Below are 13944 nucleotides of genomic sequence, written 5' to 3'. Positions count from 1 at the left end.
CAACAGGCCTTCAAAACAATGTTAGAGGCGCTCCTGAAACAGCGTCAAAACGGGTATATTTCCCGGGCTTTAATATACGCTTTGTTTCACTCGTTTGTTGTTTTGCTCCTCCGTGTTTTCAGAGCAAGTTGTCGGAGCTGTAAAAATCCATAGATTAGCCGCACCGTTATATAAGCCGCAGGGTCGAAAAATGGGAAAAAAGTCGCGGCTTATAGTCCGAAAATTACGGTAAGTACACTTATGGAAACTAGTGACCCCATTGAGGAATACTGCTTTGATTGACCCTATTTTCCCAAATTGTTTCTGGTGTTGTCTAGTGTCCACACAAACTAACAAATCTAAACTGAATGGAAAGCTCTTTGAATGCTTGGACCACATAAAGCTGGAGTCACCAACGTTGGGTGTTATACCTAATGTCACTCTGTTTACAATGACTGAACATAAGGATCTCTAAACACTCGGCTCTTACTGTAAATCAGAGCCAGCTCTGTGTCACAGGACCTACTTTGGCTGTAAAGTAACATCCCTTTTAGTGGTGGTGTTTGAATTCCTGGGCCTCCTAACTGGATCTGACAGAGGGCAAACACACTGTCGGGTCTATCTTAAAAAGCATCACTTCACCCCTTTTAATGGGCCCCATCTAGCTTGGGGCCCCCTGCACATACCCTCCCCTGTCCCCCCCTTACACTACTTGAGGCACTCCTGCTCTCTCCTCTCTTACCTTAAAAGATTTAGCAGAATACTTGCTTTAAACACCGGTGGTGTTTACTTCCTGCACGCGAGCCGGAGAGATAGAGGTGTTGAGTGTTTGAGACAAAAGTTGAGTGGGAAGCATGCGTAGGAGGGAGCAGGCTGCACTTTTCCATTTCGAGCTGCCTTGGAGCGAACACAGTGATCAAGAAGTTCTGTTGCTCACGGTGGGATTCAAACACACAAACAGTAAGGGCTCAGAAATGTCCTTTTTGCAGGTGGAATAAAAAAAATGGCATACTTGAAGTGCCTTAATAATTGCTCACAGGCTCATATTCAGTAAACGATGAATCACACATCTCCTGCTATTGTGGCATAGCAACAGCAACAAAAAAGGAGCTTTGTTGACAACATAGAGTGGTGCAGTGATGATGTATTTTTGAATGCCGACCCGAAAGTTAGCAATCGCAAGGTCTTCTGACAAAAGCAATTGGAATTTTCCCTTGGATTTGGGAATATTGCAAAAAATAGGCTCTGTGGCAGGTACACAATATGATACTTACACATTTAGTTTAGCAGGTTAATATCCATATATTAACAACACTTTATGATTTTTGAAGTGTAAATACATTAGCCAGAAGTTAAAAGCTAACGTTGTGAACAAACTACATCATGTTCGCATGGCTGCGCTAAGCTAAATGCAGCTAATATTTCGGTGTGATGACTTTTAGTAGTCTTATTTAGCCACTTCTTAGCAACCACAATGTGTATATATGACACAAAGTAGCTCTGGGATATTTACTGACGTATTTTATGTCAAAGAACAAAATGTGAAAATCTATTGGGTTAACCATGGGTTTTAGGACTAATTCCTGCATCAGTCTATTAGGTTTGTACTTTTCATCGGACTTGAAGTAAGATGTATTTAGGGAGCAGTGGGCTGAATACCCCGAGGATACGGAAAGCTGACATTGAGGAATCTGCAGCATCTGTCAAGTAAACCCACTGACCTTCCTGTACAGAAATCTAACCCTCTGTACGCTGGGAAACGCAGTATTGTACTCTGACATTACAAGTACGCAGCAGAGATTCATTTTTAAACTATGTTGTCATCTGTAATGAACCCTTCAATTGCACCTGCTTCCAAAAAGCACAGAATACTCAGCGAAAAGCACATAAATGGTGCTTTAATCGCACTATAAACTCTGGTTGTATAAACTGAAAATCACTATATTGCCTCTATCAGCGTTCGATCAACGCAACCTTCCCCTTGTGCAAACTGTAGGGATCATTATTTGGCAGCGCACCACTGCTGACTGGAGTTGACTTGGCAGCTCCAAGTACAAGAAGTGATTGTCGAGGGCAAGCAAAAAGAAAGGGCATTTCTCTTGATAAAGAAAAATATGGACACTTGATTGCGAGTCAAATAAGTTCTTCTGTCCTGAAGGAAATGACCTCACTGAGTAAATAGTTGGCAGCTATATATGGGGCTCAAAGTCCCTGCGAATGACTGCACTTTCCCCTTTCACTTCTCAGCCTTATCTCTTTTTCTCTGGCTCTGCTTCTCCCTCAGCCCCCCCTCTCGGGGCTTGTTAAACACACTGCAGGTATTTTAACTGGAGCGCCAGTCCAAAGCCTTTTGATACAGCTGCAGAGCGGGCACTGCCAGATAACTTTATACACAGCACTTAAGTGTGAAGGATATTATGAGATATCAATAGCTGAGAGTTTGTCTGATGTCTTCCAGAACATGTCTTGGGGGCGGTCCCTGGGTGTCTCTTTCATTCACTGTGGTCCTGTCTTTACTCAGCATTAGGTGAACAAGGCATTTAAAACCTCAACATGTACATGCTCAACATGTACTACATGTTACTATTTTTAGGCGCTTTAACACTTCACAAATGTCATTTTTCTTTCAGGTTTTTCTGTAGGGCTGCACCATAATCTAAATAGCCGCTTTCACACCAAGTACTTTGCCGTACTTAGTTCCCAGCACTTAGTTCCCCCATGGAACTAAAGAGCAGATCGCGTTCACACCGGAATAAGTCCCTGAGGGAGGATTACGCAAATGAAGCCGCTGACGTCACTTCTTCTGCTTTGGGTTTACTGGCAGGCAGCAAACAACTTCACGGCGTATACTGCCACCCGAAGTCCCTGGCCGGAAGTCCCCGGAGTTGGGGACCGGCTTCAGTAGAAGCTGCTGGGACTCCCAGCAGCTTCTACTGAAGCCTTCCGAGTAAATCGCCAGAACGCCGACATCTCCTCATCACTCCACCGCTCCCATGTTTTCTTTTGTGTTGCCATAAGTTATTCTCTCTCCGTTGGTGCGCTGGGCTAATGCTAATGCTAATGCCAGCAAATACAATGGCGGCTTCACAAAACTTTTCCGAGTTTTACGGGGCGTGGTTTGCAATTCGCCCAGCCAATCAGAAATTGGAACTTTTCTCTCCCCAGGAAAGTACCTGCTCTCTAGGAGGGACTAAAAAGGGGGGAAAAGTTCTCATGAACTAAGTTCTCTTTTTGGTGTGAACACAACATCCCAGGAACTATCGGAAGTAAACGGGAAAAGTACGGGGAAAAGTAAGCGCCTATTGTATCAGAATTGCGATATGGACTTGTGCAATATCCAATTTGCATCTTGTGCAATATTTGGTAAAATATGTGAAAAATCATTCTAAACGAAGTATTGTGGTACTGCAGGGAAGTCCCGGTCTGCAGACGTAATACAAATCCTTGTTTATTATAGATCCTTTTACAAAAAAAGCCCCCACCATGATCATTTTATTATAATTTTATAATTTAATAATCATGTTTCTGAAATGGTCATTCTGTCCTAAATGGCAAATCATATCCAATTACGCTTTCACTCAAAATGATTATTTATTTCCAAATCGCGCAGTTCTTTTTAAGTCTGCCCTCGACTAAAGATTTTTCTAGTCGACCAATAGTCGTCAATTTAGTCGACTAATCGTTGCACGTTTATGATATATTATGATTATTTATTTATTTTTTCTCCCAAAATAGTTTCAGTTTCAAAGGCTGAGAAAGATCATTATTAAAACAGCATGGTACGTTCACGTTGTGCTAATATAAAATGAAACTGTAATGATGAACCTTTGAAATATAAATGACATTTTACACGCAGAGTCACAGCGCCCCGCACGGAAGAAGCAGTCCGCCGGTCAGCGGTATAAACAGCAGAAGCTCCGGTGATGATGCTTAATGTGAGTGTGAACAAGCAGCGAGGAAACACAAACAATTATGCGGGTCAGCTAAAAATAGCTCCGCACGTTAAGCCCTCATCATGGAATGAAAGCTTTCATTTCAATTATCAATTATATAGGTCTATACTGTATGTTGAAATAAGGCAAGGCTGCTGCCTGACTCACTGCTGCTGTTTTCCTCCGATTATAAGAGAGGAACACACGTTGTCGGGCATAATTAAGCTCTGTGTTTTGCAATGAAGCTGTCATTCGGGAAGCTGCGCTCCGATGGCGTGGATTCTTTGACGACCTTTTCCTGTGGAGTTTACATGTCGCCTTGTGGGGTTCGTCCTCACATGCTCAGAATGATCAGAACTTTTGGATTTCCTAAAGCCCTGACTAAGTAGTCGACTAGTTGGGGGCAGCCATCGTTCTATTCATCTGGTTCTTTGTAAATTCAAGGATTTGCATATTAGTTGAAGGGGTTAATATTACTTTTCACCCTACTACAAACCCTACAAACTGCTTCAACATAAAACAAACTCCTGTGGTTATGTGTAGCATATCTAGATCCAGGGATACCATTTTCCTGCCCCTATTATATCCCAATATGTTGCCACTGATGGCGACCATAGGCCACGAATGGTAGCCTATTTCTTCAAAAGTTGGCTAGTGTCAACATGGCAGCCATCACTTTTGAGCCCTGGACACCTTTTATGAACTTTTGTTGTTTTGTATATAGAGTTGGTTATTCATTTCAACCCTTGTTCTATTGACATGTTCTTAGTTTATCCCTTCTCCCTATTATATCCTTTTATTTATTACTTATCTTCTCCTCCAGCATCTCCATTTTCTCATCTATTTCTTATCTCTTTGTCCTAACACAGGGACTTTTTCCTTTCTTGTGCCTCTCTGAGGGGAGGTGGGGATAACCCCTGGGTCTCTTGTTCTGTTCTTACCCTGATAGTCAACCTGAGTGTCTGCTCCGTCTCCGGAGTGCAGTTGAGTTGCTCTCAGGCAAGCAGCAGCAGCAGCAGCAGTCCTGGCTTCAATGTGCTAGCTGGATAGAAACACTGCCTTATAAGGCACTGGGGACGGTGGCCCCGGCCAATTTTTTTTCTCCTGCAAAACAAGCCAGTCTCTCTGCTCCACACCTCCTCTGGTGAGACTCTCGGTCCTCCCCGCTGTCTTTTTTTGGTTTTTGCTCCACTCCAGTGAAGAAGACCCCAGCGTCTTTCGGTTGTGCATGTCCTCAGCAGTCTTAAAATGTCACACTTCACCTCAGCTATGTCTGAAGAACTACTCACTCACCCACTTTATTAAAGTCGTAGATATCCCATTGGAGAAATATTCATATCTCACTTCTGTCTCTGTACAAAGTAGCCTAACTTAAAGGAATATCTTAACGTCTTAGGAAATATGCTAATTCACTTTTTTTGCTGAGATTTGGATGAAAAGCACAATACCACATACAGTAAATATGTAGCTGCAGTCAGTTAGTTTAGCTTAGCAAAACAACTGGAAATGGGAAAAACCTCTAGCCTGGCTCTGTCTGAATGCAAACCAATTCTCCTTCCAGCACCTTACAAGCTTTTTTAATATTTTGTCAGTTTAATCTGTAGAAAAGTTGTGTTGTGTTTTATGTAGTGTTATGGAGGAAGATTATTGGGCCATATGACTTCCTGGAGTTTTCAATGCAAGATACAAGATATCAAACCCAGTCTTACAAGATACCACAGTGATATCAGAATGCAGACACCGCAGATATGTTGGTGTTGGACATCATTTAGTCTATCTAAATGTTTATTTATTAAGCACTTTTTAGACACATTTTCCACTATCATTTATAATTGGCTATTTTAGAATGAATCAGAAGTCAGGTAAAAGGAAGTTGTTGGTTCAACCGTGTCACATAATAATTCACAAATTCTTCTGTTATCAAGTTACAGTCAAAGTGCATTTTTTACAGCTTTTTTGTCAAATGGCTTCAAATGTTATTAAGCACTTTCTTGCTGGTTAGAGATACTCATCTACTAGCCACCAGCCTTTATTGAAATGCACGTTTTGTTTCCTGGTTTCTCACACATCAGGTTTCCTGTTGGTTAAATGTTGTCGTTTATGTGACGACATGAACGCTCATCCGGCACACAGCACCATGTGTGACGCAGGATGTCAGGTGTCGTAACCGGGTGAAATAACAAGTTTAAAGGGAGTCCTCCTGGCCAACAGTCTGGCACATACTCCAGAGAGAACCACAGCATGTCTTACTACATTTCGTTTTTTGTACAGATTAAACAAACAAGTTATAACAAGTTAATTATTGCATTTAAAAGTGACTGACTGGAGTTGTTATGTGGCACATTGTTTATCTATTTATCTGTGATGTCATAGAACGTTTGTACCATTTTCTGTAGTATGTTACATTTGGTGTTATAACATTAGCGTTTGTTTGAGCTTTAGGTCGCATTCACACATAATAGTCCGTTTTCAGGTGCGCACCAGACCACAGTTTGTTACATGGTTACATTTTTCAGAAGGTTCGGTTTGCGTTCATACGGGCAAAACTCAAACGGACTATAAGCTTTAAACACAAGTCATGTGCACGGAAATGCTGTTCAACCATTGGTCAGACATTAAGGGGGTAAAAACGCAAATCCCAACAATTTCTACCGGAGCCTCCGCCATGGAGCATCGGCACTTTCGGCAGGTTATTCTCATGCTGCTGTTAATCTGGAGATCAACAGACTCTAGCGGCCCGCGCATATGATTATATAATCAGTAGGGATGCTCCGATCGATCGGTCACCGATCGAGATCTGCCGATACTCACTCTCTACCGATCGATCGGTGCTCTCTAAACATGCCGATCGCGACAGCCGATCGCATGACGTTAAATACATGACACTTTTCTCTGTACGCGGCAAAACAAGCTCGCCAAAATGGCTTCACCGGTCTGGCATTATTTTAAGGTGTCCGAAAAAGACAATAAAATAGCGGTATGCAACGTGTGTGTGAAGCAGAAATCCTGCAGCTCCACCCGCTGTGACGGAGCGGTGAGCGGAGCGAAACACACAAGAGTTAGACCTAACACACTTAGCTATTTTATCTACCTCTGGAACAAGATAAACTAGTTATAAATATATTTATTCTTCACTGTCGGGTCACTCATTACTGGATCAGTGAGCTGCACGAGATACGCTTCCGCTCATTTCTCCCGTGTTATTATCCAAAGTGAATGTAAACTTGAATAATGTACTTCATTTGAATGTAATAATTAAGTTGGTTGTTGTTTGTGGAAGCTCCAGTGAATGAGCCCCATTAACTGAGTTTTAAACATCACTTTAAATGGAAGATTTAAAGTGATGTTTAAATCTTCCATTTAGGCCCCGCCCACTCGATCGGATCGGCGATCGGATCGGCGATCGGTATCGGCCGATACTGATTCCGGCGATCGGCGATCGGCCCCAAAATTGGCGATCGGAGCATCCCTAATAATCAGACAACGTCCGTAAAAAAAAAATGATAACACATAATGAAAGACGTTCTGCAGTCAGGAGGAGGTTTCACCGACGACAGGTGGCTCTTACTTTTATGTATAGTTGACGGAGCATTTTTACTGTTACGACACTGTTCAACACTTCATTCTGCTTCACTCTTTAACTAAACAACCGCGGATGTCTTCAAAAATCTTTAGCGAAGATTTTTGAAGACATCCGCGTTCTTGTGACGCGTAAATACTACACTTCCTATGTTTTGGTGCGGACTGCGTTCACACCAGCGATGAACCGCTCCAGAGTTCACTTGCAAACGCTTCGAGACCACCTATTTTAGCGGACCAGAGTCCGGTTGTTTAGTTCACTTCAGAGGTCTCGGACTGCGTTCACACCAACCCAAACAAACCGCACCAAGCGGCTAAACGCACCAGGGTTCGATTCAACCGGACTACAAGGCTGGTGTGAATGCGACCTTAATGATTTTTTTATTTCTGGGCTCTTTGTTGGTTTCTCAACAGCACACTACTCTTAATGGAGAATCACATTTTACAGAATCTGTGGGAAACTGGCTGCACTTAAATTGAATTGGCTGGATTGTGGTTTATCTCCCAGCAGCTACGAGACATCAGACAGCTTTTACCGTCTGTACTTTCTTTCTAAATGAGTAAAAAAGTAATGTATTTGGAGGAAAAATCCTTTTAGTCTTGTTATTTTGCTTTAGAAGGTGAAAGGACTCCCCCAGCTCGCTGTAAAACATTCATTACAAACTGAGCAAAAACCAAAGTCCAGCAGCAGCACAAACACACCCCCGCAGAGACACACATCGATAAAAATACACATACTTAACAGCACATTATGTAATACCTAGAACAAGACACGAGCTGATCCAAGATCCACCTTGCAGGGATGTGAGAAGGAATGCAAAAAATGAGGAAGCACTTCATCTCAAGTAAAAAATGCTGTATGTCCAGAAAAATATTCCTCAATCGATGCTAGAACTCAGAACCCCACTGCTGTGAATCTCCTCAATTCTCATAATACATTTGGACTAGAAGCAAAGCTGGAGTGAGATGTCTTGAGGTGTTTACAGAGATGTATGGTTATCGCATGTGAAAGGAAACGTATACACCCGAAGATTTGTCTTAATCTGGTGGATCTTCTTGTCTAGACATAAAGACCGTGGCTGAGATAATGTGGACGACGAAGCTCGAAAATAATTCAAAAACAGCACTGAATCTCTAATCTCTGCACATAGTTTTAAGATATCACAGCTCTAACGAAAATGGTACTTTTGATGAACTTATACTTTCCACGGATCAAAGTGACAGCCTATGTAAATAACACATGGCTGACAATGAATGCACAAATCTTGTTAAAATCTTTTAGTGTCTTGTGCAAAAATCTTCGCCCTGTAAGGGTTAAAGAATTTTCTACCTGAGTTTTGGTGTATTTTTAGCTTTAAATGAGGTTTTGAGTGTGCAGGGAGGAGAGCAGGAGTCTCCCACGCACAATACATAACCCATCCTTCTGGCCACAGCAGTGTTATCATTCCATCTCAACCTGCTGCTGAAACACATCCTCCTACACACACGCACGCACATACGCACGCACGCACACACACACACAAATGCACAGCCTCGGGTGCTCATAGATACACATTTGCGTTCAATTTCACAAGCAAACACGCTATTCACTTGATCTTAGCAACACTCAAGCTGCATTGTGTGCAACCACCAGCAACCGCAGAACAACTCAACACGTTACCAAACTGGATTGTCAGTGAGTTTAGACGATTCTCATTTCCTTTAACAAACCCAAACAGGAACGTAGGGATTAAGGGTTTTGGTGTTGAAACTGACTGTTCCAATTCAAAATGTTTGTGCTAAAACTTAAAATATGTACACAATTCAACATATTCATGCTAAGAGTTGAAACTGAGAACCTCGATTTGAATTCCAGCCCATTGACAACATTTTATGTTTCAGACAGCAAGTTTTTCCACCATCTATTTATGGCAGCGTAGCCGCGTTCTTGACTGACGCAAACATAACACAATAAATACAAGTTAACAATGAGAGATGGAGATATTTGTTGCACATATTAAATGATTCTTATATATCTTCTTCCACTCTTATGTGATAGTAAACTGAAATTGTGGGGGATTGGACTGCTTGTCGTACAAGAGAAGACATTTAAAGACATCAACATGGTCTTTTTTTGCTGACATTTGATCGAGAAAAGAATCCTCACTTCTTGGCTTAAATAGAGCAATATCTACCTTTGACCCTGCAGTCTAGAGCAGTTCATGAACATAAAAACAGAAGAAACATTTTGATTTTCCTTTTTCAGATCATTTCCTTTTAGGGGATTTTCACTGGCAAAAAGGGGTTTAAGTATCTAATATTTTGCAAGAAAAAAGTCAGAACTTGAGGCAGTGTTCACATGAAGTTTCCAATATCGTCCTGCAGTACCCCCCCCCCCCCCCCTTCATGCCCACCTTGCTACAGCTGCAACCCTTGTAAAAGGTTCCCTTTCCCTTTTTGTGGATTATTCCGACACCACATGAATGCAGCACCGATGCCATATCTCACAATGCTATGGAAAGTGAATACAACTTGTGTTTCCGCTTCAAAATTCTTCCTTGGCCAATGCCATCATCCCTACATGATCATCAGGCCAGGAGTTATACTTCCATAATCCTGTTGACAGACAAACTGAACCAAAAACATAACTTCCCTGGCTAAAGTAAACAACATCTCATTTTGTAACCCCTTAGATTATGGATAATAAATATATAACTGTTAGTTGCAGCTAATATATTACACAAGTCTTTAGTTTTATACAAGTTCATTCAATAAAACATGGACATACCCCTGGTTGGTTTGCAGTTGGAAACCTAATGTTTTTTTCTTTTAAGTGGGGTATGTCGAGACAGTTTAAGGTTAACATACACGCAGTCCTCCCTTTGCTATCTTTTCTCCTGGCACATTCCTCAGTATACTTTATTATAAAGCGTGGGTGCCAAACATGCACAGGGCACAGGAGCATGGGACAGAAATATGTCAAGAGCAAGAGTAAGACATACTCATGTTATTCCCCGTGGAGACATTAGCCGTGCTATTTGTGAGCCCCTGCAGGATTCCTGCCGTTGTGTCTTTCTTCTCTAGAGTTTACGGGCCCTGCCTGGCACGGTCCCCTCACTCTGCCCGGCCCACCGTTTATCCCCACAACTATTTTTAAAACGGCTGGAATTCAATCAAAACATTAAGTTTCTGCTCAATCCTTTTAAAGCCCAGAGCAGTGCTGCTTGTTTTCCGTTCCACATGCATGAGGTGGGTATGAGAGGAGGAAGATTTCTTTTTGTGGGGGAATTAACTTCAAATTGAGCAGGGAGAGTTTGTGATGTGAATAGTTTGGTTATTCCTCTATGCGTTTAGCTCCTCTCAGGTCAACATCATCACATTCCTGACTATTGGTGGATCCACATGGCTTTTTATAGGGTGATGAAGAGTGGAAGCAGGCGATGGCAGAACGACCGCTCGGTAATGTCAACAGAAGGTTGGGTAAAATAATAGAATGTGCCTCAAACGGGGCGCTAATAAAACTGCTGCTGCTGCTGCTGCTGCTCTGTAGCCTCAACTGCTTTCAACTCTTTGTATTTTTGAAGGAGTTGCTAGGCAACCAGCCATAACCCATTGGCTAGATTACAGTATAGCAGTGATAAGATGGTGAAGTGCTGTCTAATAGATACATAACTCCCACTGATAAACCTAACTGCACGGATAATGCTCCTATCAGCGCAGGAAGACATTACTGTAAGTTACACAGGGAAGTGTCCTGTTTCTTAAACTCAGGCATAGGACCTGACCTCACAGTTTGTCATTATTTAGATCCTCTTCATTTAGATGTAGGTAAAGACAACATCACTGTGGACGATGGAGGGAGAATGTGTGATGGCCTGGGAGGGACACGTCCAGATATGCCGGATGCATTAACGTTTAAATTGTCGTTCCAGCTTTACACTTCCCCAGACACTTGTCAGTTATTTAAAATTTATAAATAGACGCATGAACCGAGTAGCCCCACAAATGTCCTCCAGAGCCTTGTTGGCATTTTTCTACAGTAACGCTAATGGAAGCAAATTGGTATAACCGCTGGGCAGCCATTTCTCTGGGCACTCAAATGCACTAAACAGCCTGTTATGTAAGACCTATAGGGTCTCTGTGAATCACGATGTTCTTGAACTACATCTGCCTAAATACAGCATTTTGAATTGGAATGCAACCCATCTTTACAAAACAAAATGGTAATAGCAAGCTACAAACGGGTCTTTCTAACACCTCTCTGTCTTCATTTTATCCAAGTACACCATGCAGAAATGTGTACTTCTCCACTAACATCTTTTCACTACTTCACTGCAGAGCCCCGGGCGCCTCTCGCTGTCACCAGGGCAACGTGTATTTATGTATTCATCCTTCCTCCAAACTTGATTCATCTTGTTTAATGAGGAGATGTAGACATGACGGAGAAGAGGAATAATATGTCACCAAGAGGTCCTGAATGTAGATAGAGAATGTTTGCCTGTAGCGGTTCCAAGCATTGCAACACAGTGTTTGCTTTGTATTCCTCGTGGCAACTGTAGACAAACCATTGTCATCTTTTTTATGTCCAAAGTAGGAAATCTGTGTAACTTTTTCATAAGAGTCTTTTCAAATGCCAACCTCCTCTACCTGCCATGCTGCTTTGTTGATCTTTTTGTGATTGTATCCTCACACTGATTGATTATACATGCGTCTTTGTGATGAGCAGTGATCTTTTCCTCACAAAACACTTCAGACCTATGAACTATTCAGAGACACTTGATCTTTATTTGCTTTGAATTGTTACTGTTCAAACTACGATGCACCTCCGATTAGTGTTAATTTCGTTGACTAAAACTATGACGGAATATGTTCGTCAACGACCTTTTTTTCCATGACTAAGACGAGACGATGACGAGACGGCACTGACGTCAGTAAACAATAACTGTAACGAAATCAACATGCAATATCGTTGACGAAAAGTGACGAGACTAAATATTATCAAAGATAACGTTACATCTGATAGTCAGTTTTTCTCCCAGCAGTTCCATTTCCAGTGCTGCGGCTGGGCAGCAGCTGTGTGTCTGTGCTGCGCGCGGTGGTACATTTGAATTACACCGGGCAGCGGCACAATATGAACAGTCGGGAAGACTCGGATCTAACTCATGGTCTAACTAACCTTATTTAACAGAAAATAAAATTGCAACAACAGGGCTTGGGAGCAGTGGTCGCGTTAACCGAATATTCCCCCCCCCCCCCCGTCAGCGGAAGTGAGTGACGAGTTGTGTACAGACCTGACGGGTAATAATGGATTATGACGGAAATGTTACGATCCTGTCCATTTTCGCTACAATGAGGCGGAGAAAAAAAAGCGAATGCATTGTTTTATCAGAAGGGAAGCAATGTGGCCATAACACAGGTGGTAAAAACACCACACACCTGACCAGATATTCTCTGCAAAGCTGCATTCTTAATCATTCAACCTGTGTTGTTCATCAAATAAGGACACGATATAATCTTATTGTGAAATAAGTTTGACTAAAATGACAAATTATTGGTTTTGGCTAGACTACTTTGACTGACATTTTCTATATAATCTGATGACTTAAAAAGACTCAAATGTCAACAGTTTTCACTAAAATAGTTAGTTTACTTTGACTAAAATAAGACTAAAATGCTCAGACTTTTAGTCGACTAAAACTTGACTAAATAAAAACAGGATGAAGGTTACTAAATATGACTAAAACTAAAAAGGACATTTGACACAGGACTAATTAACACTACCTCCGATACATGAGCTCCATCTGTATCAGCTGTGTTCGGCTATTCCGACTCTGCAAACATTTAAATCACAAGAGTGAAGGTCAAATCGGCATGTTTCACTTCTGATAGTAAGCAGCAGTCCCTCTTCCTTCACTTCAGGAGGCCTGAAACATGTCAGTGTCATGGTTTACTAATTTCCTTCTAAGAAATCAGCTTGGCCATGCAAATTGTTTTGCTATTGTTCATCTACAGAGATATTACCTGCCATTACTGGCATCTACAGATTACCGCCTGATAAGGGCAATAAACAAATAACCCAATAAATACATAATCGTTTGTCATAAAGCACAGACCTACATTTTCATACTGATAATATAAACATTGGAAACTAATCAGTGATTTATTTGAGGCCTAATTTTATGTTGTTTAACAAAATGTGAAAATCTCTTAAGCTTGTGTTAACCACAGACCTCATTTAACCAAAACTCATTAAAAAAAAAAAACAGGAAAATCCGGATGTGATAACTCATTTCAGGGTTTAGGACTCATTCCTGCACCACTCTATTACAGAGCAATATGTGTTTTTAAAGGAAATACGAAATCAAACCATGAAATCTGACACTCGACACAGTCAATTAGTAGTGAAACTTAGAAAGAAATGGAAACAGTACATCCTCTGTGGTGTGTGCAGTTGTTTGTTTTGTTTCCTGTGTAG

General features: G+C 41.6%; 1 protein-coding gene across 1 annotated transcript in view; it reads left to right on the top strand.

The window, feature by feature from the left end:
* rock2a (rho-associated, coiled-coil containing protein kinase 2a) overlaps nucleotides 1-13944 on the top strand; it is a 55660-nt gene that overhangs the window by 3328 nt on the left and 38388 nt on the right.

This window comes from Trematomus bernacchii, unplaced genomic scaffold (assembly GCF_902827165.1).
Source record: "Trematomus bernacchii unplaced genomic scaffold, fTreBer1.1, whole genome shotgun sequence".
Classification (NCBI taxonomy): Eukaryota; Metazoa; Chordata; class Actinopteri; order Perciformes; family Nototheniidae; genus Trematomus; species Trematomus bernacchii.
The sequence above is the reverse complement of the archived record's forward strand: the minus strand, read 5'-3'. Positions and strand labels throughout refer to the sequence as shown.